The following is a 22,673-nucleotide window of genomic DNA, read 5'->3' as shown; positions in this document are numbered from 1 at the left end:
ATTAAACTTCAGGACATTCCAAGTCTTATGCAAATCTCGCAGAGGAAATTTCCCAAGGGTTTTAGGCCCTCCTCTCCCATTTGGGAGGTTTTGTTGATTTCTAACCGCAGAATGAGGTGCTGGATCATGCCAGGTTCTGGTTCCCATGACCATAACAGAGTTGGACGACAGAGGTGACCACAGAAGCACAGTCCTGAAAGCATTGCACAATGAGAATGCAGAGTGTCTACTCAGGGTAGAGGGTGGCTACAGAAACATGCTCAGCTTGTCATGCTGGGTACAGTGGGCATGGGAAGGGGGCACAGGAAGCTCAGCTGGTGTCTTCAGGAGCACCCCTAACCTCCACCATGATGCCAAAAGAAGATGTAACTGACCACTGGGAGGAGGGCCCCACATGGTCCTGCTGTGTCCTCTTCGATCTGCTTGGCATTTTTGCTGTTGCAGAGCTCCACTGAAGCAGGGTGCCGTGCAGCAGCAGCACGGAGGACTGTGTCCACAGTAACAGGCTCTCAGATGTGTGTGAGGCATCTCGTGCAAGGTCAATGGCAGGCCCAGTGCTGTTACATGAGCAATTACTTTTTACAGTTATTTTAAAACCGTATATGGCAACATTGGGAAGCTGCTTTCCTTTAAAATGGTTCAGTGTTTTTAGTTTGGACAAGATATGACTAAATTAATTTTCACATGATTGTGCTCAGGCACAAGCTCGTGCATGAGGCATGACCAAAAATAGTTCTGGAAAGATAAGGCCAGTCTACAAGCCAAGGGTGCACATATGATGGAGGGCACCTATAGACGGTGAGGACGCAGGAGGAGCATGCTCAGAAACCCTGCGAACTGACCTTCCCGCTGCCAAGGTCGCAGCCTCCACCACTGCAGCTCTGTCTCACAGTTTACATTGCTGAAGTCAAATAAAATATAGAGATGAATCTCTAAACTTAACACTGATTATTTAGGAGGCAAGAATGGCAAAGTGGGGCATACTCACAGATTGGGTGGTCTTCAGTATGTCCCAAGAACAAAGAGAAAGCTGAGAGTTTTTATTTTAAAATTCATATGGAACCAAAAAGAGCCTGAATAGCCCAGGGGCAATCCTAAGCAGAAAGAACAAAGCTGGAGGCATCATGCTACCTGACTTCAAACTGTATTACAGGGCTACAGTAATCAAAACAGCATGGTACTGGGACAAAAACAGGCACATAGACCAATGGAACAGAACAGAGAACCCAGAAACAAGGCTGCATACCTACAAGTATCTGAACTTTGACAAACCTGACAAAAACAAGCACTGGGGAAAGGATTCTCTATTCAATAAATGGTGCTAGGATAGCTGACTAGCCATATGCAGAAGATTGAAACTGGACCCCTTCCTCTCACCGTATGCAAAAATTAACTCGAGATGGATTAAAGCAGAGGTCCCCAACCCCTGGGCAATGGACTGGTACCAGTATGTGGCTTGTTAGGAACCAGGCCGTGCAGCAGGAGGTGAGTGGCTGGTAAGCAAGCATTTACCACCTGAGCTCCACCCCCTCTCAGATCAGCGGCAGCATTCGATTCTCATAAGAGCGCAAACCCTATTGTGAACTGCACATGTGAGGGACCTAGGTTGTGCGGTCCTTTTGAGAATCTAACTAATACCCGATGATCTGAAGTGGAACAGTTTCATCCCGAAACCATCCCCCTGCCTACTGCTCTCTGTGGGAATATTGTCTTCCACACAGTCAGTCCCTGGTGCCAAAAAGGTTGTGGACTGCTGGATTAAAGACTAAAATGTAAAACCCAGAACTGTGAAAACCCTGGAAGACAACCTAGGCAATACCATCCCGGACATAGAAACGGACAAAAATTTCGTGATGAAGACGCCAAAAGCAATTGCAACAAAAGCAAAATTTGACAGATGGAATCTAATTAAACTGAAGAGCCTCTGCAGAGCAAAAGAAACCGTCAACAAAGTAAACAGAAAACCTACAGAATGGGAGAAAATATTTGCAAACTATGCATCTGACAAAGACCTAATATTCAGCATCTTTACGGAACTTGAAGAAATTTACAAGAGAAAAACAACCCCATTAAAAACTGGGCAAAGGACATGAAGAGACACTTTTCAAAAGAAGACATACATATGGCCAACAAGCACATGAAAAAAAAATCAATATCACAGATCATTAGAGAAACACAAATCAAAATCACAATGAGATATCGTCTCACACAAGTCAGAATGGTTATTATTAAAAAGTCACAAAAGAACAGATGCTGGAGAAAAGGGAACGCTTGTACACTGTTGGGGGGAGGGCAAATTAGATCAACCATTGTGGAAAGCAGTGTGTCAATTCCTCAAAGAGCTAAAAACAGAACCACCATCTGACTCAGCAATCCCATTTGGGGTTTATATACCCAGAGGAATATAAATCATTGTACTGTAAAAACACATGCACACAAATATTCATTGCAGCACTCTTCACAATAGCAAAGACGTGGAATCAACTTAAATGACCATCAATGACAGATTAGATAAAGAACATGTGGCATATATACGCCACGGAGTACTATGCAGCCATAAAAAATGAGATCGTCTTTTTCAGGAGCATGGATGGAGTGGGAGGCCATTATCCTCAGCAAACTAAGGCAGAAACAGAAAACCAGATACCACATGTTCTCACTTATAAGCGGGAGCTAAATGATCACAACACATGGACACATAGAGGGGAACAACACACAATGGGGCTTACTTGAGGGTGGAGGGTGGGAGGAGGGAGAAGAGCAGAAAAGATAACTAGTGGGTACTGGGTTTAATACCTGGGTGATGAAAAAATCTGTACAAAAACGCCCATGACACGAGTTCACCTATGTAAACTGATAACAAACCTGCACATGCACCTTCAAACCTAAAATAAAAGTTTTTTTAAAAAAAAAGAAAGGTGAGAGTTTTATTAGAGAAATGTTAGGTATTGCTTGGAAAGAAAGCACATTGGCTCTGGAGAAGCTTCTGGGAGCTGGCGAGCTCTGACTGGTGAGTGACAGCTGGAGGTAAGGTTGGCCTTCGAGTCAGGGCAGTGTGTTTGAGGAAATATGAGCTTAAACTGGTCCTCGGGTTACAGCGGGCCTTTTCAGCAGCTAGGCTCGTGGAAAATTCAATTTTCAGAGCAGGTTCTCTTGGTGTGACCAGTGCTCTTGTCCTGCAAGCCTGTCCCCATGCCATGACCACCCAGTAGACAGTCCCTCAAGGCCCGGGACCATGGGGCTTCTGCATCATGAGCAGCAAGGACTTCAAGCATCCTCTCCATTTCTGGGTCACCCCCAGAAGCAAGGCTGCTGTAGCTAATTTGTGTATTGGAGATGTAATCACAGCCATGAACCGGGGAAACACCAGCCACAGGGCACATTGGGAAGCTCAGAACAAAATAAAAAACTGCACAGATGACATAACTGTCATGGGAGCCAGATCTGAACATAAAATCTGGTCTCTGGTGACAGAGGAAGAGCAACATCATCCATATAAGATGAACTTAGCCTCTGCACCCCAGGGGGTCCTGCACATAGGAAGGGCCCATGTCCGAAGCGCCATGCCCTTCACCACCTCACCAGCCTCCAGCACTGCTGCCAGGGTTATCACGAGTCAGTGCAACCACCCGGCTGGCTTCTGCTCCATGGAAAAATCTCCAGCTTTATCCACGCCTTGCAGTCAAAGACACTGCCAGGGGCAGGGTAGCTGCAGCCCCTCAGAGCAGTCTCAGCCTCCAAGCAGTTTCTCAATGACCAAGAACCTGAAGTTTACAAGACAATTCCAGAGAAACAGGAGTTAACGCAGATATTGTCCTTTCTACAAATTGAAGGTTTGTGGTAATCAGGCATCAAGCAAATCTGTCGTCGTTTTTCCAGCAGCATGTGCTCACTTCCTGTCTCTGTGTCACACTCTGGTAATTTTCACAATATTTAAAACTTTTTCATTATTGTTATTTCTGTTATGGTGATCTGTGATCAGTGATCTTTCATGTTCCTATTGTAATTGTTTTGAGGCATGAACCACATCCATATAAGATGACAAATTTAATCAATAAATGTTGTGTGTGTTGACTGCTCCGTCAATCACCATTCCCCGTCTCTCTCCCTCTCCTCGGGCCTCCCTATTCCCTGAGATGCAGCAATATTGAAATTAGGCCAGTTAATAACCCTACAATGACCTCTAAGTGATCAGGGGAAAGGAAGAGTCACACAGCTCTCACTTTAAATCAAAAGCTAGGAATGATTAAGCTTAGTGAGGAAGGCATGTTGGAAGCCAAGATAGGCCAAAAGTTTGACCTCTCGTGCTAAACATTTAGCCAACTTGTGAATGCAAAAAAAAATGTTTTTGAAAGAAATGAAAAGTGCTACTCAGTGAACACAAGAATGATAAAAAAGCAAAACAACGTTATTGCTGAGCTGGAGAAAGTTTTAGGGGTGTGGAACCAGCTGTAGGTCAAAGCTTCATCCAGAGCAAGGCCCTAACTCTCTTCGATTCCATGAACCCTGAGAGATGAGGAAGCTGCAGAAGAGAAGTTGAAATCTAACAGAGGTTGTTCATGAGACTGAAAGAAAGAAGCTCTCTCCATAACATAAAAGTGCCAGGTAAAGCAGCAAGTGCTAATGTAGAAGCTGCAGCAAGTTCTCCAGAAGATCTAGATAACGTCATTGATAAAGGTGGCTACGCTAAACAACACATTTTCAATTTAGATGAAACAGCCTTCTATTGAAATAAGATGCTACCTAGGACTTTCATAGCTGGGAAGGACAAGTCAGTGCCTGGCTTCCAAGTTTCAAAGGACAAGCTGACTCTCTTGTTAGGGGCTAATACAGCTGGTGACTTTGTGTTGAAGCCAGTATGCATTTACCATTCTGAAAATCCTAAGGCCCTTAAGAATTAAGCTAAATTAACTCTGCCTGTGCTCTATGAATGCGACAGGGCCTGGATGACAGCACATCTGTTTACAGTATGGTTTACTGAACACTTTAAGCCCATGATTGAGACCTGTTGCTCAGAAAAAGATTCTCTTCAAAATATTGCTGCTTATTGACAATGCACATAGTCACTCAGAAGCTCTGATGGAGACATACAAGGAGATTAATGTCGTTTTCATGCCTGCTAACACACATCCATACTGCAGCCCGTGGATCAAGGGGTAGTTTTAGACTTTCAAGCCTTATCATTTAAGAAATATATTTCATAAGGCTATAGCTGCTATAGATAGTGATTCCTCTAATGGATCCAGGCAAAATAAATTGAAAACCTACTGGAAAGGATTCTCTGTTCTAGATTTTGTTAAGAACATTCATGAGTCATGGAAGAATGTCAAAATGTCAACATTAACAGGAGTTTGGAAGAAGTGGATTCCAAACCTCATGGATGACTTTGAAGGGTTCAAGACTTCAGTGGAGGTTACTTCTGATGTAGTGGAAATTGCAAGAGAACTTAGAATTAAAAGTGGAGCCTGAAGATAAGACTGAATTGCTGCAATCTCATGATTAACTGATGAAGAGTTGCTTCTGATGGATGAGCAAAGGCAGTGGTTTCTTGTGATAGAATCTACTTCTGCTGAAGATGCTGTGAACATTTTGAAATGACAACAAAGGATTTGGAATATTACATAAACTTAGTTGATAAAGCAGCAGCAGGATTTAAGAGGATTGACTCAAATTTTGAAAGAAGTTCTTCTGTGGGTCAAATGCTATCAAACAGCATCGCATGCTACAGAGAAATCTTTAGTGAAAGGAAGGGCCGACCAATGTAGCAAATTTCATCATTGTCTTATTTTAAGAAATTACCACAGGCTGGGCACAGTGGCTACACCTGTAATCCCAGCACTTCAGGTAATGGGAGGGTCATTTGAGGCCAGGAGTTCAAGACCAGCTTGGGCAACATAGAAGGACCACATCCCTACAAAAAAAATTTAAAAATTAGCCAGGCATGGTGGCATGTACCTGTGGTCCCACCTACTCAGGAGGCTAAAGCAGGAGGATCGCTTGAGCCTGGGAGTTTGAGGCTGCAGTGAGCTGTGATCGCACCACTGCACTCCAGCTTGGGTGACAGAGCCAGACTCTGTCTCTAAAAAAAAAAACAAAAACAAAAAACAAAAAACAAAAAAGAAATTGCCACAGACATCCCAACCTTCAGAACAACCACCCTGGTCAGTAAGTAGCCATCAACGCTGAGGCAAGGCTCTGCAGCCGAAAGATTACAACTTGCTAATGGCTCAGAGGGCTGTTAGCATTTTTTAGCAGTAAAGTATTTTTAATTAAGGTGTGTACGCTGTTTTAGACATATGCTATTCCACACTTCATAGACTACCATATAATGTAAACGTAATTTTATATGCACTGGGAGACCAAAAAATTTGTGTGACTCTCTTAATCGTGGTGGCCCGGAACCAAACCCGCGATATCTCCAAGATATGTCTGTAGCTTTTTGTTCGTTTGTTTTAGCTTTCTCATGGTGCTGAGTGTGTCTGTAGTTAACCAGCCCCTTGTCTTCATTCTCAGGAGCCAGCTGAGGAGGTGTGTAATGCATCTTCCCACCCCAGCCCTCCCCTTCTAAGGAACCCCCACACCTGCTCTGTCTTCCTGCTACAGTCTCTGAGAAAAGCCCTTTCATCTGTCAAGAACTACAAAAGTCATTCTTTAAGGGAAGAAAATGTGAGGAAGCGATCCACATAGGAAGTTAGAAATACGTACATCAATCAATTCCTATAAGAAAAATGTATAAAATGCCATTTAGTAATGAAAATCTCCTACATTTGCTACCACAAAAGGGAGAATTGTATCTTTTAAAATGTGGATGAAAATAAAATAGAAGTATTCATTAGTGAATATTTTATCCCCGTGAAATACATGCTCCTAAATATAGAAAACAACTGAGGAAGAAGACTAGGCAAAGTCAAAAGCAACTAAGACAAACAAAACCAAGAAAACAAGTGTCTCAGCGGTGCGACAAATGGAGGAAGGGAGCTTGTCTTGGTCTGTTTCGTGTAGCTGTAAAGGAACACCTGAAAGTGGGTAATTTATAAAGAAAGAAAAGAGGTCTGTTTGGCTCACGGTCTGCAGGCTGCACTGAAAGCATGACGCTGGCATCTGCTCTGCTTCTGGTGAGGCCTCAAGTGGCTTCTGCTTGTGGCAGAAGGGGAAGGGAGGCTGGCCTGTGCAGTGATTACATGCTGAGACAGGAGGCAAGAGAGACAGGGAATGTTCAGGCTCTTTTTAACAACCAGCTCTCCCTGAGATTAATAGAGCTCAAGAGCTCACTCACCCCTGAGGGAGGGCATTAAACCCATTCATGAAGGATCTGCCCCCGTTACGTCCCACCTCCAACACTGAGGATAAATTTCAACATACGATTTGGAGGGAACAAATATCCAAAATATAATAGAACTACCCAGGAATGAACTTGGGCAGAAACAGGAATAAAGATTCCCCATTCTGGAAACATCTGCACAAGGTGGCCAGAAGTGAAAAACTTGAGAAAGTCCAAGCCACCAGGGAAATGGAGTGAGGCTCTAAACACATAATATAAAAGGCAGGATAGGAGCTTTGCTATTGAGACCTCCAGACAGATGCCTGCAAGCACCTTTGTGGTCGTAAGCACTGCTTTGCTGTGTAAACCATTCTTGGTCAACATCCTAACTTGATCTCACTCCCACCTGCCTTACCTGTGGAAAGCCCTTTTCTCCTTCAAGACTCAAAAAACTGTGCTTTCCTTGAAATGGTATTTGTAATCAATAAAGGGCAAAAATTAAATACTGCATAAGTAGATTCATGAAAGCAGAATACATAGAACAAGAGCATTTTCAATACAGGCAAAGCATCTGTTCACAGATTTGCTACTGTGAATGGAGAAAAAGGAAATATAATTTTTTAAATTGACAGTAAAATCAAAAGTTTATTATAATTAGTACCAGTACAAAAAAAATTCTCAGCCTGTGATTCTCCGAGGGAGCTTAGAGAAATAGAAAAGAACAGTAAGGGCTCATCTTTGGTGTCAATGGGACAGCCCCAGAAAATCAAAGTGCTTGGGGAGTGGACACTGTTTCCCTCCCAAAATGCCACCTTCCTCCCAGCCCACCTTCACCTACCACCGGCCGTCCCTGAAGAACACCAGTGAGGATCAATTGCTCTTCTGTGTTTGTACCAGCAGTGCTAAATAAACAATGAAATAGACACAAAGTTAAAGCTATCTGATCCAAAAAGGAGTGAAGCCTAGATCCCAGCCCACTGACTCAGCCTCTAAGACCCCTTGCTCCAATCTTCAGTCAACAGTGGAGATGTCTGTGAGCTCTTCTGATTCCAGATGATAATACTTCTCCCTTTAATTCCTTGATATGTTTAATTATGTCAGTAAATTTAACATAAAAATCATTGCATTAGAGTTTATTGTTTTTATACAAGATCCAGTGTGAGATCAATGTTATACTTCCAATTTGTCACACTTATAGAGAACTGAGAAGAATCACATTATTTAAAATCTTAGCACATGTGCATAATTCCTTTGGATAATTTTAAAGTGATAGGATTGGATCACATATGATGCAATTGCCTGGGTCTCTTTTGTTTTTAGATGTATTTATGTCTCATATTGTGAATCTCATATTCATGTGAATAATTATCAGGAGATTTTATTTTTATTATGCATATTTAGTATAAAATGATCATACAGTGAAGAATGTGTAAAATCAAAATAAAATGCCATTCATCACCTCTGGCTTTCATTCCAAGAGATCGTCATTGGCCATTTCTCATGCAAATTTCCTGAAGAGTTATAAGTAAATAGAAGATCTATGTACACACACTTAACCTATACAGGAGTTTGGTCCTCAGTCTTCGCTCATATCCTTTAATGAGATTTATAATTAGTCCCACTGTTTCCATGGAACAAACTCAACCATTATAATACCTGTGTGTCTTTCTACGGACTTGTATGACCGTCATACCAAGAATACTTCTAGGAATCCCAAGTCCTTCCTGTAAGATTCTTCTGCTCCATGCGGTCTCCACCTGGGACGCATGATGGTTTTCAGTGGTGTCAGCGCTGATTTCAGACCTGGATGGCCACACTCGTGCCTTGGAAGGGTTGCTTCCAGAGAACCTGCACCTGGCCTCCAGCCTGCTGGTCTCAGGCGGTCGGACTTCTTCCATGGAGGCTCAGGGATCATGAAAAGAAAGCCCCAAGAGACAGGCAGGGAAAGGTGCCAGTGTCCTCAGTCCTGGGCCAGAAACCAGCAAGTGAATCTTTCCCTGCCCTTCAGTGGGCACAGCTGTCTCAGAGCCCGCCCTGTTTCCAGTTGAGGGGACGTGACCCCCACCCACCAACAAGAGGATTGGACACTCAACTCATTCAGCCTTGACTCATCCTGGGTCACACTGACTCAGCCAAGGCTCCTGTTTGCCCAGCCAGGGCTCCTATTTGCCACCTGCTGCTCCCCGACCAAGGCGAGGCCTCCCTGGCCTTGGCTGAATCACTGAGGGCAGTCATTTGCATCCTTGGACACAGGCCCAGGCAGAGTCATCCAAACACCCACCATGGTTTCCTCAGCCACCAAGTGCCTAGGTTGGGATCCCAATCCTCAGGGTGGGCCACATCTGGTGGACTTGAACGTTCTGTGGACCCTCACTGCCCCCTCCTGCCCTCACCAGGCTTCTTCTATACACCCGGGGTGTGGGTTGGGTTTGAGTCTGAACAGATCATGTCCAGGGAGAACTGTAGGGGTCACCCCGCAGTCCTGAGCAGTCTCATTTTCGTTTCCTCCTGCAGGTGGCCAACAGCAGGATTCCCTAGGGTATCTGCATCTGAGCTGCAAATATTCAAAGATGCCTTAAGGACCATTTGTATTCACATTTTTCTTTTTATTCTGTCAATTTCAAGACTTTTTAAATATTAGCTAGATTAACCTATCTGCTGCAAACATTGTCTCCCATTTATGGTGTTTTTGGTCATGTAAAAAGGTTTCGTTTAATATTTATGTATTAATTTGCTAGTTCATTCTGTGAGTGCATCAGATTCTTTGAAGCACAATGATAAAAGCCTTCTCTACACCCAGGTTTTCACAGAATTACTGCTGTTCACTTCTGGTTCTTACATGGTTTCAGTTTCCACATTTAAATCTCCAGTCAATTGGAGTTTGATCTTGTGTGACATGTGAGATGTGTACCCAATCTCGTTGTTTTCAGGATAGCCGTCTAGTCTTCTCAGCACCATTTATTTAAAAGTCCATCTTTTCCTCAGTGATTTGACATGATGCATTTATCATATACCAGATTCCCACACATAGCTGGGATATTTCCAGGCTTTGTAGTCTTCGTGGGTCAGCTGGTCTATTGCTGTGCTGTGTATTATAGCTTTAGTAGAGACACTTTGTAGTATATTTTTGATCTGGCAAAATATGTGTGTGTGTGTGTGTGTGTGTGTGTGTAGATATAGATAATATGTAATTGAGTTAGCTGCTTTCAACCCCAGTTCATTTTTTTCAAGGTGTTCCTAGCTCCAGTGGAAGGGAGCAACTTAAGTCTTTTTGTATGTACTAATTTGCTCTGGGGACCCTCACAGCCCTGTTGCTTTGTGATAGCTTTATGCCTAGCAATAGAAAGGCTTTCTTTGCACCCTCTGGAACCTTTTTAAATGCTTTGCGCTTCTTTTCTTTGAATATTTGGCAAAAGGATCGTTCGGATGACTGCTTTGTAGTCAGTGTGATGTTTGAAAGGTTTATGTGCTGTAGATCAAGGAAACCCTGATAGCGAGGCTGACAGAGTGTACTTAATTTGCATTTTCTTTCCGTTCCTTTGTGAGAAAGGGTCTAAAATGGATCTGTGATATCAAAGCCTGCGGGTGGGCCATCGGGCGCAATTGCAGCTTATGCGGCGGACTGTGCCCAGAGGAAATGTTTCCTAGGAACCAGCACAGTATTCCCTGTTCGATGCTCTAATTATATGCTAAATTGTGTGCCTCTGAGCAGCGGGAACCCTTGGAAGGTCAAGCGCCCTCTCCGGGGCAGCAGTACCTTTGCCTGGAGACCCAGAGGCAGAATCTGAGGGCAGAGGCGGCAGCAGGAGCTGGGTTGAGGCAGAGGCTGCTTACCTAACCCCATCATGAGATTAGGAAGAAAACGCCCTAGGAATCTCTCAAACCCGCTATTCATTATGGCCCTCCCTCCCTCCCACACCTGCAGTGGCTCCCTGCTGCCTGCAGAGACAAGTTATTCAGGGCCTCACCAGGAGTGGACTTGGAACCCCTGGAGTCCTGCTGAGCCACGCCATTTAAACCACATACCTTGAAACTTCCTGCTTTTCATCCTCTGCTCCCAGCTCCTCTCCATGACCCCACTTGTCCTGAGCCTCTCTCCATGGGCCACAGAGACTGGTTTACTCCCTCCCATCTATGAGTTCTCTTAGAATGTTTTTGTGTAAACAAGGTCTCAGTAACTAAGTCCAATTTCCATCTCCCTGCGTCAGTGTTCTCTGGCTGGGTGGGCAGCGCGCCTTTGGCTGGGTCCTGCTGATGTCCTTAAAGGCCTCAGCCCATGGAGTCAAAGCCTGGGGCCAGTGGCTGCAGGATTCTAAACACTGTGGGCGCTCAGCTGCAGGGCTGGCTGTGGAACTGTGTGATGGCAAGAAGCATCCAGAGGTGGATGTGGCCAGGGATGGGAGGAGCCATCGGAGAGGTGGGCAGGACAGCAACCAGTTCCCCGGGAGAGGGGAGTCTTAGGAATTCAGGAATTCCACCCCCATGACTGTGGTGAGTGAGGAGGAAGAATGCAGAATTGAGAGATGGAAGATGAGGAAGGCACTGGCCCCAGCCCTGGAAAGCTGCCCCTCCTCTTGTCCTGAAAGCCCACTTCTCCCACCTGGACCTGCACACCATCTCCCCAGGAGGCCCCGGAGCATGGCTGCACTCTGGCCTGCAACCCGCCCCATGCAGCATGTCCCTCTTGTCCTTGCCATAGTCTCTCTGCTGTTGGGCAGTGGCTTGTGGTGTGTCTCATGCAATAGGTGCCCACTCCACTAGGACGAGTACAGTGTCTGTAAATTCCTGCCTGGGTTCCCCTTCCTGTCATACATGCAGGAAGGAAAGTCACTCCGGGGACCCCAAAAGATTCTCTAATTCCAAGGGGGCGCCCAGGAGCCTGGGAAGTTCTAGGCAGGGAGGGGAGGTCAGGAGGCTGATCATGGCCCAATCGAGTTGTTGAAGAGTTTTGAGGGTTCTTTATATGCTCTGGATGTGAGTCCTGGATCAGATTCCCAGTCTGTGTTTAGTCATTTCATCCTCTTAAGAGGGTCTTTCATAGAGCATGAGTTATTTTGATGACTTCCAATTTATCCACTTCTCTTTACGGATCGTGCTTTTGCGGTCAAGTCTTCAAAGATCTTTACCTAGCCCTAGATTCCTAACTTTTCTCTTAGAATCCTTTTCCCTGAAGTTTTCCAGTTTTGCGTTTCACATTGAAGTGTGTGATCCACCTTGAGTGAATGTTTATACAAGGTGAGGCTTCAGAGTCTAGGTCAAGGGCTCTCTCTCTGCCTGCCTGCTCGCTGTGCCTGTGATGTGCAATTTCCCCGCTGCCACATGACAGAGAATTTGCTTGAGCACATTTGTCAAAAATCAGTTAGGCACTTTAATTTGGGTCTCCATTCTGTCCTGTTGATCGAAGTGTCTGTCCCTCTGCCTATGGTCACAGTCTTTATTCACTGTGTAATAAGTGTTGAAATAGGGGCAACTTTATTCTTGTTTTCTTTTTTTTTTTTTGAGTCAGAGTCATGCTCTGTTGCCCAGGCTGGAGCACATAATCTTGGCTCACTGCAATCTCTGCCTCCTGGGGTCAAGCGATTCAGCCTCCCGGATAGCTGGGATTACATGTGTGTGCCACCAGGCCCAGCTAATTTTTGTGTTTTTAGTAGAGATAAGGCTTCGCCACGTTGGCTAGGCCAGTCTCCAATTTCTGGCCTCAAGTGATCTGTCCACCTCACCCTTCCAAAGTGCTGGGATTACCAGCATGAGCCACCTGCCCTGGCCTTGTTTTTCAAAATTGCATTAGCTTTGCCAGTTCCTTTGCCTGTCCATATGAGCTGTTTTTAAGGTAAGTATGCCTACTTTCAGGCGGGGCTGTCTTGTGGTGGGGGGAAGGTGGTGGGCTGTGGGTTAATTTCCATGTCTCTAGCATGGCATCGGCTCCTTCCAGTGGCTGCAGAGCAAGCGAGTGCTACTTGAAGATCTGTGGGGCCCCTGTGCCCTTTGCCCTGCCTGGTAACAGCTTCTCCTTCCACTGCCAGGTGTGCCGGAGCTCCGCCCTTCCTGCCTGCCCCTCAGCCTCCCTCCCCACTGTCAAGACACAGGCTGGTCCAGGAGTGCTGGGTTCCCATACAGGGAGGGGCAAGGGAAGCTTGGGGTCAGCTGAGGCTAAGCTAAGAGTCGGGGAGCAGTGCTGGTGTCCCCAGCTTCCAACTGGGGTGGATGGGATCTCAGGGGACACATGAAAGCAATTCTCCTCCCAAATATTCAGTCATGGCCACTGTTCCTCACCCTTCTGAACTTAGAGCCTCAAGACTCCCAAATCTTAGTTCCACGTTCAGGATATGTAAAGGTTCTGGTCTCTTTTTGCCCTGGAGACTGAACAATAGAACTGTGACTGTCTGGTTCCCGTGCAGCCCCGGCACCCTGGTGGCTGTGCAGTTCAGTGGAACGAGGGCACGGAAGGACTGACAAACCAGGTCCTGACGCTTGTTCTTTGATGAGTCTTCTCACTTTCTCAGTCCCTGAGTGCTTGGGTTTGTTTTTTGCTTTGTTTGTTTGTTTGTTTTTTGCTTTTTGTTTTTTGTATTGGTTTTCTAAAGGCAGTTTTCACAGAGACAAGTGAAGAAACCTGGGATGACCATGGGTGTCCCCCGTGGCTTCAAACCCCCTGCCGGGTGCTCCTCAGTTTCCAGAAGTCCAAGCCGGCTCTCTGAAAGAGCTGAAGCCAACCTTTTCCCTCAGCTCCAGTTCCTGGGATGTTCTAAACTTCCCCCAAACTCAGCACAGAGAGGAAAAAACACTGTCCTTCTTTGGTAAATAAATGTATCCATTCAGGAAGATTCAGCGTGGCTGGTAGTGAGAAGGAAGGCCATCGTTTTGCTGGGATTGGGGATGGAGCAGGACTTTCTGGCTGACTCAAGGAAACTGCCAGGTGTGAGCATGGCCCATGGCCCTGCTGCTCTGGTCCGGGCTGTCAGGGTCTGGCTGGGAAAACATTGCCTAGAAGCCTGGGAGTGGGTGACTGCAAGGTTGCTTGGTTTCTCGGACGCTGCCTGTGACCTTCTTATTGTGTGGAGCTCTCTGACACTCAGGTGCACAGAGCTGCAGCCCTCCGCCCTCTGCTGTGCTCGGGGAAGTGGGTGCCCTGTAATCACAGGGTGGCTCTGCCTGGGCCTTGAGCACCCCCTTGGGTGGACTTCTTTTCCTTGTGTTGGCTCCAGGCATGAGCCTGCCGTCCTCTGGAGGCTCCAGGCAATGGCTCACTTGTCTCTGGGTGTCCATATGCCCTTTACCCAAGAGATGGCTCTGCTGTTCAGTGGGCCTGGGCTCTGCCCAAGGCTTCGTGCCGTGGGTAGGTTTACCCTTCCCTCTCTTCAGCAGAAGAAAGCACTGACACTAAGTTCCTCTTATTGGACCCCGTGGCAGGAACTGGGGTGCAGGACCTGCTCATCTTCCGGGGCTAGGGGTCTTGAGTCCCGTACGCCTATTTCTCCCTCCACTGCTAAGGGTCTCTTTGGCTGCTCTTGAGTCAATGACAGATTCTCATCCTGTTTGCTGCCCTCTGTAGCCTGTGAGCAGAACCAGAAGGGACATTCTCACAGCCTGTTCGCCACGGAATCCAGGAGGCAGGTCCATTTTGGTGAGTTTGAGATCCTGAGAGAGTGTGATTAAGAATCGTGTCATCATGTTCTCACTCATAGGTGGGAATTGAACAATGAGAACTCATGGACACAGGAAGGAGAACATCACACTCCGGGGACTGTTGTGGGGTGGGGGAGGGGGGAGAGACAGCATTAGGAGATATACCTAATGCTAAATGACGAGTTAATGGGTGCAGCAAAACAACATGGCACATGGATACATATGTAACAAACCTGCACATTGTGCACATGTACCCTAAAACCTAAAGTATAATAATAAAAATATAAAATAAAATAAAATAAGAATCATGTCATCAATAATCTTACACGGGTTTCATTGAGATCTGTCTCGTTTCCATGTTATTCATTTTTAAAATTGATTGATCCTGTGTATAGTGTAGGTGCAAAACTAAATAAAAAATAAATACACACATACATATATAAACATTGATTTTAAAAATGTGGTCTTCTGATCCTTCTCCACCAATCTCAAATGAAGAATTCTTTTCTACATGGATTTCTAAATTGTGGGGCACAGAATCTCAGCTGTTCAGGCACACGCAGGCTGCATTCTGCAGGGTCCAGCCCCTGAGACAGCTCCTGTGGGTCCCACCAGCCTGCCAGAGGCCAGCAGCACTATCCAGCCCAGCCCACCAAAAGGGAATGGCATGGCCCAGAGACTCCTGCATTGGGCAGGTGGCAGGGGGCAGGGAAGCTGGTCCACAGCCTGCACTGCAGTGTGGAGCTTAGCCCTGGAAGCCTGCCCCATGCCTAGCAGGGGGTCCCTGCTCAACCTATTCTAGACTACTGATGTTTAAATCTCCCAAGAGTCCCCATCCCTAGGTCTTTCCATCCCAATAATAGATTTAAAAAAATGGGAGTTGGGAAAGGAAGATGAAAGCCTACTGCTTCAGTGGGCAGCCCTTGGGTTTCATCACCTGATTTGGGTACATGTTTTTTCCAAACTGGCAAGTGTGGATACCACCGAATGCAGTCAGATGGCAGAAAGGTGATCCCAACTCTGTACAAATGAAAAAATGGAACCAAAGCTCCAGGGCTCACTAAAATGCAGAAGAAACCAAACAAAGTTCATCATCTGAAGGTCATGGCCACCTCTGGCCCCTGAGCAGAGAATGTGCTCTCCTGACTAGAGTTTAGGCCCGCATCACAAAGCATCCTGAGCTCCGGGAGGGGACAAAGGAGGCAGGTGAGCCCTCCCCACCATCCAGCCCAGCGGATCGCCCAGCCCACTGGACCACCAGATTCCCACATCATTTGTCACTGGGGAAATGAAACTCAAAACCACAATGAGATAACACTTTGCACCTACTAGGATGCCTGTAATTTTTTATTTTTTATTTTTTATTATACTTTAGGGTTTTAGGGTACATGTGCACAATGTGCAGGTTTGTTACATATGTATCCATGTGCCATGTTGATTTCAACCTGTAATGTTTTTAATGGAAAATAACAAGTGTTGGCAAGGATTTGGAGAAATTGGAACTCTTGCATATTGCTGATGGGAATGGAAAATGGTGCATCCGCTGTGGCAAACGGCATGGAGTTTCCTCAAAAAGTTAAACATAGAATTACCACATGGCCCTGCATTTCCACGCCTAGGTATACTCCCCGAAAGCATTGAAAATAGGGACTCAAACAGATACTTGCATGCCAGTGTTAATAGCAGTATTATTCATAACAGCCAAAAGGGGTAAACAACCCAAGTGTCCAGCAAGAGATGAAGGAGTGCATCAAATGTGGTGTATACATACAATGGATTGTTATTCAGCCATAAAAAGAATGAAGTCCTGATACACACGACCACATGGATGAATGCTGAAAAAATGACGGTAAGTGAAACAAGCCGGTCACAAAAGGCCACATGTTGTGTGATTCCACTTATACAAAACAGCAAATGTCTTAGTCTGTTATGTGTTGCTATAAAGGAATCCCTGAGGCTAGCTAATTTATAAAGAAAAGAGATTTGTTTGGCTCACAGTTCTGCAGCCTGTATAGGAAGCATGGCACCAACATCTGCTTCTGGTGAGGCCTCAAGGAGCTTCCACTCGTGGCAGAAGGGGAAGGGGAGCCAGTGTGTACAGAGGTCACAGGGCGAGACAGGAGGCGAGAGAGAGAGGAAGGAGGTGCCAGGCTCTTTTCAACAACCAGCTCTCCCAGGAACTAGTAGAACAAGAGCTCACTCACCCTGAGGGAAAGCACTAATGAGGAATCCATCCCCATAACCCAAATACCTCCCATTAGGCCCCATCGCCAACACTGGGGATAAATTTCAACGTGAGATTTTTAAGGGGTCAAACATGCAAACTACAGCACCTAGAATAGGTGGATTCTCCCCTATTGAATGCTACCAAACATTGAAAGAAGGATTAAAGCCTATCCATTCCCCGCCAGGTGGCTGTCTCCATGACATGGCTTTTTCCCCTTCAAGACCATCAGGAGAAGAGCCTGTATCTCCGCATCTGTGGAAATCGTCTTTGCCATGTAATGTGCCATAACCATGGGAGTGACATCGCATCACATCCCAGGGCCACCGCTAAGGAGAAGGCTGAGGACCTTGACCCTCATCTTAGAATTCTGCCCTGCCTGGCTTCCACTTGTCTTCTTCTAAATCCATCTTAACTCATTCCTTTGCTGCCTGTTTTTACTGCCTAAATTTTGGCAATAAAGGGAGGAATAAAAACACATCATTTTTTTTCTTTTTTTGAATTCTCATTACATCCACACACAAGAAATGTGTCACATGAAGGAAGTGTATTTAGAATACCAGTTTTCCTATTTGGTTCATGATATTTTTCCAGGGTAAAATTGCCAACAGAATTTGGAAGCCCAAAGCAGGACATGATTTAAATTAATGCTGGTGATCTGTAAGTTATATTTTATTTCATAAAATGATACATTTTCCCCTTTAGTGTGGTCAATTTTGTGCAATTTGGCATCACATTTTATAAATGTATTACCCTTTTGAACATTTACTGAACTGAATGCACAAAGAGAAGTATAAAAGAAAATCTGGAAGCACTTGTTGGTTTTATTTTAAGGTTGGAAAAGAACATAAAATGGAATGCGTGTATTAATTTTGGCATGGATATATTCATTTCCTGTGGTTGCCGTAACAAATTACCACAAACTTGGTGGCTGAAGACTACAAATATTTATTCTGTCACAGTTCAGAGGCCAGGAGTCCTAAACCTGCCTCACTGGGCTGGAATCAAGGTGTCAGCAGGGCCGCGCTCCCTCCACAGGCTCTGGGAGACCCCAGTCCTCGCCTCGTCCAGTTTCTAGTGGCTGCTGGCCACCTCCAACCTCTGCCTCCATGGTCACATGGCCACCTCCTCTTCTGTCTATAGTAAAATCTCCATCTGCCTCCCTCTGATAAAGACACACGTGATTGCATTTAGGACCACCTGGGTAATCTATCATAATCCCCCACTTCTCAAGACCTTAATTTCAATCACATCTGCAAAGATCCTTTCTCTGTGTCAGGGAACTTTCCTAGGTTCCAGGGGTGAGGGCCTGGATAATTCAGGGGCCGTGATTCCACCCCCTGCAATGTGTCTTCTCTGACCCTGCTTGAGTGTGCTGGCAAGGACGGCTGCCTTGTCATCCATTCGTAGTAGTATCTGCAGCATTTGGCAATATGGTGTTTCTATTGAGAGAAAGTCATAATCAAGTAAAGTTCTATTTTTTTTTTCCTTTGCCTCAGAGAGAAAAATCTCCATTCCACTATTCTCCCAGATCAGCTGCTTTTGGAAGGCAGGGAACAAGGCAGCATCAGTGAATTCCACAAGCACTGACCCATTGCCACATTCCTTTGATATAAAGTAGCTTCCTGAGTCAGAGCAATTCTGAGTGGGACACCATGATGGTGAAAAGGTCTGTAGTTAACAGATTGTACTGCCATGGAAGGATTACGGGCAGAGAAGATTAGCCCATATTCAGGGTAAGTGCCTCTTCCAGGGAGAACATCTTGCTGCCCTCTTCATCCTGGAAGTGATCAAATGCAATCAGTCTGCCACGGGGATCCTGGGAAACGGTGTCACCTCAGGCTTTTCCTTGGCTTGTAGACAGCCGTCTTCTCCCTGTGTCCTCACATGGTTGACCCTCTGTGCACACCTTCATCCTAATCTCTTCTTATAAGGACATCAGTCTGATTGAATTAGGGCCACCCTCATCACCTCACTCCACTTTAATTACCTCTTTAAAGATCCCATCTTCCATGCAGTCACATTCTGAGGCACTGGGGTTAAGGCTTCAACATATGAATTGCAGGGACACCGCCCATTGCATGAGGCAAACAGCTCCCTTGCATTTGGTGGGCAAGCACAGAAGGAGCCAGGGGTGGAAAAGTCCTTTGATAGGTGGGGGATGATTCAGATGAAAGGGACAGACGATGCAATTTAGAAAGTGGAGTTTGGGTACAGCCTCATCACGGGAGGTGCTCTGTGTTCTCGGGTCATGCAGGCTGGCAATTAGATGCCAACTTTCCCCTGTCCATCAGCGCCTGTAGCCTCCACGTCCTCCTCATCCATGGTGGCCTCCACAGACCCCACTCAGCCCCTTCCATCAGCACCACCTGCTCCCCATCTATCACTTCTTCCTGGGAGAGCCCCACTCTTGGTCTTTTCTAAGCCTGCTTCATAGTAAGTGGCTGAAACCTGTGGGATAAGCTCCCATGAGGTTGTAGATTCTGCTGCCATAAATGTATGGTCTGACGATTGGTCAACTCCAACACTGTGTGGGAACTGTCCATCCGTCTGTGCGTCCATTCACCCATCTGTCTGTCCATTCATCCATTACAGACAAATCGAAAAGTGCCTTCCTTATGAGCTAGAACGTCTGTGCACAAAACAAAGTTGGCTGCTTCTTGGAGCTTACATCAGAGATCTCCAAACTTTTTCTATAAATGGTGAGATATTAAATATTTTAGGCTTTGTAGGCCACATGGTCTCTGTCACAACTACTCAATTCTGCCATGGTTTTGTAAAAGCAGCCATCAACAATTCATGAACAATTCATGAAATGAGTGTGGTTCTGTGCCAAAGGACACTGGGATTTCATTCCACCTTCACGCATCATGAATACTATGCTTCATTCATAGAGCACAAAGGAAGCCTTCCTTTGACCCTAAAGAACCATGTTATCTGCACATTACAATTGCTTTGATTCCTCCTGTTTTTGTCTTCATGCTGCCATCATGGGTACCTAGCACACTGTCAAATAAGGCTTTATTGCCTCTTGGCTCACGTAACAAAAATACTTCTGTTTTGTAAGTTCCCTCGTTTAAAGAGAAACATGCTTCATCTGATTTAGATGTATCAGTCTATTCCAGCTTAATTTGGAGTCTTAAAAATTAAGGATGGCCAGACATGGTGGCCCACACCTATAATCCCAGCACTTTGGTAGGCCTAGGTGGGAGGATTGCTTGAGGCCAGGAGTTCAAGACCTGCCTGGGCAACACAGCGAGACTCTGTCTCTAAAAAAAATTAAGGCTGCATTGTTTGAACATACACCTTACTATTTTAGAGATGAAAGTTTTATTTTTGTATCATAGATACTGATGAATAGATGTTTAATTGTTGCCAGAGTTGAATGAAGAGCCCATGTTACTGGTGGCGGTGTCAGTTGTTGCAACTAGTTTAGACACTATTTAATCACTTATCTTCCAAATATCATTCTCTTTGCTTAGCAAATGTATTTCTGTGAATGTACAATGAGTAAATAATGAAACATAAAGGAAAAAAGACAAGCTTAAAATTGGAATCTCGTTAAAATATTCATTCTGTATTGTTATTTACTACCTAACCTGACCCCACTGAACCTTCGATAAACATAATTTTAAGTAAATTTTTGTGATTTTTCCACCCTAATTTGAATAACTTCACTGTGTCCTCTGATATCTCATTGCTGGAAAAGATATTTGGCCAACTGAGTGCTGGTCAAAACAAGACTTCACTGTATTCATCAAGGATGTGTGGGCCTGCTACAGATCCTGGAGTCAGGGCAATTTAGCAAATGCGCAAGAGCCAGACGCCAGTGCCTGGAGCTGAGTCCCTTACGGTGTTCCCCAGATGAAGCAATACATCCTGATGACTAGTGTTTTCCTGGCCTCCACGGGTTCCAGTTGGAATCCCTTGCCTAGACACATTCCAGGAAAATGGCTTCAGGGTACAATTACCATGAAAGTTTCCCCTTAAACCCAAAACAATCAAGAATAAAATAAATAAAAATATGGAAAGGTGGATGTATGTGCTTAGTCAAACAGTCAAAGAGCAGGAAGTATTCTATTCCCACATTAGTTTTGAGATTCATATTGTTTGGCCCTTTATATCACTTGAACATCATGAAAATGGTAATATTGAACCCAGAATCTAAGACTTACAATTAATAGTGGGATTCACTAATAGCTGCTTTTGGGGGCATGACTTCCTTCCGCCATTTTCTGAGCAGAGTGCCTTCATTGCAAGCCCTCACAGAAAAACTCTTTTCAAAGGCAGACGATGCAACGTGTGCCACATCCCAACATAGGTCAGCTGACTTAGGACTCGAAATGCTTTCATGGATTCTGTCCATGTCAGCACCAGGATTTTCACTGCTGAAACCAGTTCAGGCAAACACACACACACAGAGGCCACACAGGGAAAAACACATGGTGAAACACACATACAAACACACACATGTGCGCACACACACACACGACAAACTCAAACTTTCCCAGGACTCACTTGTGGCTCCAAGTTTTCTGTCACCCCAGGAAATAATAAAAGTGGCTCTAGCTTCCCTTTTTCGTCACCCGCCCCATGTTCTCCATTGCGGACCCTGTTCCTCCCTTAGCATGAATGTTCTGGAAACAGATGTGACTCCACACCCCAGCTCGCCTGCATGTCCCCGAGCCTTCATTTCCCAAGCATGACCGTGGGAAAAAGCGCGGGCCACAGCTGGTTCCGAGCAAGGGGGATGGGACGCTGACAGGAGCTGCCCAGGCCTGGGACTGGGCTCTGATTTTTGTCCTTTTTAAATGTACAGTCCTGCTTCTTGTCCATAGCTCTTTGCTGGTCAATCTCCCCAACGCCCATTAGCAGAAAGGCAGGGGATTTTGATTTGGGTCATTTCAGCCAAGGGCCAGCCAGTGTCTTCCAGGGGCTGGCGAGGGCCTGGGGTGCAGAATCACTATGGATGCGCCTGCTGTGTAACTCAGGGTAAAGTGTAACTTGGAAATGAAAATATTCTGTAAGTCAGGAGTTATTTCCAGCCAGTAAAAAAAATTCAATAATTAATTTTGCATGTTTGAATGAAAATACAGTCAATATGAACCATCCTTCATAATCCATGCGGATGGTCTTCCTCAGGCAAGTTCCAAGTTTCTTGTTTTCTCTGTCCTCCTCTTCCCCGCTCCCCAGCACACACCCTACTCCAGATGATATGCACAGACAGGCCTCTTGAAACCCTTTACTGCCTTTACATGGCCCACACCACCTGGATGGCACCCTTTTCCCAACTCAGAAGATGGCCCGGGGTGCACAGCAGCCCAGCCTGCCTTCCTTAGTCCCTGCCAGGAGGGATTTCTGCAGCCACTTGTGCAGCAGTGGCCGGCCCAGCTGAAGGGAAGTGTGGAGCAGGGAACTGAGCTAGAGGAGTCGTCTCTGACTCCAAAGAGGATGTAAGTCAATGCAACACCATAGATCCAAGATCTAGAAGAATGCCCCAAAAAATCAGGGCAGACTGTTCATGCACTCGTAAGCCAAGACGTCTGTCTGCACTTCTGTCTG

The 22,673-nt window shown here is 45.6% G+C and overlaps 1 pseudogene; it reads left to right on the top strand.

Moving 5' to 3' along the window:
* The first annotated feature begins 3,197 nt into the window (after positions 1–3,197).
* LOC100584896 lies at positions 3,198–21,983 on the top strand (annotated as a pseudogene).
* Positions 21,984–22,673: the final 690 nt, after the last annotated feature.

The sequence above is a fragment of the Nomascus leucogenys genome, chromosome 23, assembly GCF_006542625.1.
Source record: "Nomascus leucogenys isolate Asia chromosome 23, Asia_NLE_v1, whole genome shotgun sequence".
Classification (NCBI taxonomy): Eukaryota; Metazoa; Chordata; class Mammalia; order Primates; family Hylobatidae; genus Nomascus; species Nomascus leucogenys.
This window is presented reverse-complemented; position numbering and strand designations above follow the sequence as displayed.